The 4,270-nt window shown below is 35.7% G+C and overlaps 1 pseudogene; it reads left to right on the top strand.

The window, feature by feature from the left end:
• Positions 1 to 1,219: 1,219 nt before the first annotated feature.
• Positions 1,220 to 3,610, top strand: LOC138869366 (uncharacterized; annotated as a pseudogene).
• Positions 3,611 to 4,270: the final 660 nt, after the last annotated feature.

Genomic DNA, 4,270 nt, shown 5'->3' with positions numbered 1-4,270 from the left:
CTTCCAACACCAAAACTAGCCGCAACTCCCAAAACAACCAGCTCCCCACCCATCTTCTTCAGAACCAAAACCTAGAGAGATCACCTCCAGCCGTTACTCCTCTCAAAGCCACATCTTTCGCCGTCCGCTGTCTCTCACCACCAGGGGCGGATTTACATACTAGTTTTAGGTGCTCAAGCACCCATTAACCTTGACGTAAACTAGGTATAGCTATAATAAAAATATAAGAAATAGGATATAACATTTTAGTGAGCACCCAATAAACAAAATGACTGATGGGTGTTGTGGTTCTGAAGTGGGAGTTAAAACCTTTTCTGAAAGCAAAGACCCAGGTTCGATTCCTGTCACAGCACTGCCTTTATATTTTTGAATGTCAGCTTTTTGTCTTTTATGGAAAAGTTTTTAACTTTTCCTATTCCCTTTAGGTTTTAGTTTAGGTTGTCAGATTACGTTTTAGTTTAACTTTTTGTATTCCCTTTACGTTTTCCTATCTTTTTAGTTTTTAACCTTTCTCTGCTTTTGAACTAAATTTTCCTTTTTTAGTTTTTAGTTTTTCCTTTTCCTACTTCCTTTCACCTTTAGGCTTTATTATATTAATAATTAATTAGATTTAAGTATAAGAAAGGCCATCTTTACAGTCTTACAGAAAAGTTTAAAACTAAACCCTTCTTGAATTTTTGCTCATTAGGAACGTAGAGAAGGGAAAAACGAAGAACAAAGTAGACGAAACAATCAGCAAACTCTCCGGTCATTCACAACAATCTCAAAATCAGATTATCAGAACATAGCACAAGGTAATAAGATTTGGTGTTTTTATTAAAGTAAGAAATTAAAAATATTCTTAGAAGGATTTTGAATTTTATCATGCTTATAGCTTATTCTTTGAAAGCAGATTCAATGAAAAATATTATCTTTGTTACCAACTTGCTTGATTCCAAAACTTAATTTTGAGAATATATGCAGGTTAGTAATATTGGTGGGTTGTGCGATTGATGAAATTGTGCTCATCAACTCATTGCTTCAGAAATTTGTAAGTTTTTATCTTTTCTTTCGAAAAATTAAATAGTTATATTGTTATTGCCGTGTTGTTTGTGTTGTTGATTGAGGGGCATGGTTTTCACGATAAAAATTAATTAAATTATGTGTAGTAAATTTCGGATGAAATTAAATTGAACTAAATCTTGTTTGTAGGAATTCTTCATCAATTTTTTGTGTCGAGATGGATAAGTTTGTCACAAGATCAAAAGTTGGGCAACCAAGTTCTAGTTCTACTCATTCATCTGTTGCGTCATCCGTAGCCCCGGAAATTCAAAGGGATATATCTCTTTCAGATCATAATTTAGGATCTCCCAATACTGACCCGGGGGATAGGAAGTCCATTGCAGAATATAGCCCTAATATACGAGATGAACTTAGAAGACATTATATTCAAATGGGACCTTGCCAGCCTACGAGTCATGATTTTCCTAAAACTAAGTTTGGGAAGACAATGCGTCAGTTTTATCCTGGTTGGTTTAAGGTTCAACATTCAAAGTGGTTGGAGTACAGTATATCAAAAGATGCTGCATATTGTTTGTGTTGTTATTTATTCAAAAATGAACATGTAATTCATGGAAATATGGGGGATGCTTTTACAAAAAATGGCTTTAAAGGTTGGAACAAGGCTATAGAAAGATTTAGAGCTCATGTTGGAGAGGTAAATAGCATCCACAACAAGTGTTTCAATAGGATGATTGATTTAATGAATCAATCACAATCAATTCGCACTTCTTTTGAAAAGCAATCCGAGAAAGAAAAAAGTGAGTCTCGACGTCGCTTGAGTGCTTCAATCGATGTGGCTAGGTTTCTTTTGAGACTAGGATTGCCATTTCGTGGGCACGATGAGAGTCAATCTTCTACAAATAGAGGTATCTTTCTTGAACTCTTGCAATGGTATGGAGATATTGATCCGGATATTGGAAGTATTATATTAGAAAATGCTCCAAAAAATGAAATGATGTGTTCCCCAATGATTCAGAAAGATATTGTTGATGCTTGTGCCAAAGAAGCAATCAAAGCTATCATTGAAGACTTGGATGAGGATTTTTTCGGGATACTAGTTGATGAATAAAAGGATATATCACACAAGGAGCAAATGGCACTTGTTTTGAGATATGTTAACAAAGAAGGCGAAGTAATTGAGAGATTTGTTGGTATTGTTCATGTCAATGATACATCTGCTCAATCATTGAAGAAGGAAATCGACTCTTTTCTTTCATATCACTCATTAAGTCCATCTCAAATACGTGGGCAAGGTTATGATGGAGCTAGTAACATGCAGGGAGAGCTACGTGGTCTTAAGACTTTGATTCTGAATGAAACTCCATCGGCGTATTGCATTCATTATTTTCCCCACCAATTGCAGTTAACACTTGTGGCTCTTGCAAAGAAGCATTCAGATGTAGATGACTTTTTTTGTATAGTTACTAATGTGTTAAATATTGTTGGATCATCTTTTAAGCGCAAGGATTTGCTTCGACAACATCAAGCTGAAAAATTAGAGGAGTTGCTCATATCAGGTGAGGTGCATACTGGACGAGGACTAAATCAAGAACGTGGGCTTCAACAACCAGGTGATACTCGTTGGGGTTCTCATTATAGAACGTTAAATAACCTCATTGTTCTATTTTCATCAATTATTCATGTTCTTGAATTTGTTGCTCGTGAGGGTCCAAATTATGCCGATAGACTTGTTGCTGAAAGCTTTATGACTAAGATTAAGGAATTTGAATTTGTTTTTATGTTGCACTTGATGTGGAAAGTTCTAATGATGACAAATGATTTGAGCTCCTCATTACAAAGGATGGATCAAGATATTGTCAATGCTATGAGACTCCTCACTCATACAAAGCAAAGATTACAAAGGATGAGGAATAGTGAATTTCAATCATTAATGGATGATGTCTCTTCATTCTGTGATAAACATGAGATAATGATCCCGAAGATGGATGCTCTCTATTTTCCTGGGAAGTCAAAGCGTAGAGCTCTTGATGTTACATACTCTCATCACTTGCATGTTGAGATATTTAATGGTGTTATCGATTTGCATCTTCAAGAGCTTAGAAGTCGTTTTGATGCCATGAGTACTGACTTACTTCTCGGTATGGCTAGTTTAAATCCACTTAATTCATTTGGTAATTTTGATAAGAACAGGATAATGAAGTTGGCTGAATATTATCCCAATGAGTTTGATAGCAACAAGCTTCGGGATCTTAGTTTCCAGCTTGATAGTTTTGTAGTTTATGCTCGTGGTCATGACAAGAGGTTCTTCAACATGAAGGGAATTAGTGACCTTTCTAAAGTATTGGTTAAGTCAGACCTGCATCAAACTTGGCCACTGGTGTATTTACTTATCAAGTTGACTCTCATTCTTCATGTTGCTACCGCTTCTGTGGAACGCGCTTTCTCATCCATGAACTACATAAAAAATGAGCTTCGTAATAGCATAGGTGATGAATTTTTAAACAGTTGTTTAGTTTGCTATGTAGAGCGTAAGATATTCTCAACTGTGAGCAACGATGCCATTATTCATCGTTTTCAACATATAAAAAGTCGTCGATCACAGTTGTGAATTGTGACTAGAAGTCCTTTTGGTAATGATAATACTATTAATAGTTCATTATGACTTGTGACTAAAAGTATTTGTTGGTAATGAAAATATTATTAGTAGTTTTCATATTAAGTCTTTTACTCTTGCATTCGAATAATTGTGCACTTATACTATGCGATTGATAGCACCTTTCTATTAAAGGAAGTGAGCACCCATAACCTTAAAATCCTAGATACGCCACTGTTCACCACCCTCATATAGCCAACTCAACTAATTCCCTATCGATCTCCCTGTTATGAAACACATTTGCGATCACATGCACAGTCGCAGAAATAGGCCTTATTATTTTGTTGTCAACATTGCATGTTTTCTGACTGGAAATAAGGTGCAAAAATGCTTAAAATGCTAGCAGTGAGTGCAGGATGCCTTCCTCTCCTGAATCCGTCCGGTTTAATATCATCACTGCCATTAGCTGCTTCTATGTTTTGATTAATGACCAACGGATAGGTTTTCTGAATTAAACTTATATCTCCAGAGTGTTATGTTTGTCTAATATACTTGAAGGGCTTAACAAATTTAAACTGGGTAGTGACATTTGAGATAGCTACTAGATAGCTTGTTTTGAACATTATTTCCCACAAGACCAGGCCTTCATCTCCATTTCTCAACTAGAAAACGCCC

This window comes from Nicotiana sylvestris, chromosome 5, assembly GCF_000393655.2.
Source record: "Nicotiana sylvestris chromosome 5, ASM39365v2, whole genome shotgun sequence".
Lineage (NCBI taxonomy): Eukaryota > Viridiplantae > Streptophyta > Magnoliopsida > Solanales > Solanaceae > Nicotiana > Nicotiana sylvestris.
The sequence above is the reverse complement of the archived record's forward strand: the minus strand, read 5'-3'. Positions and strand labels throughout refer to the sequence as shown.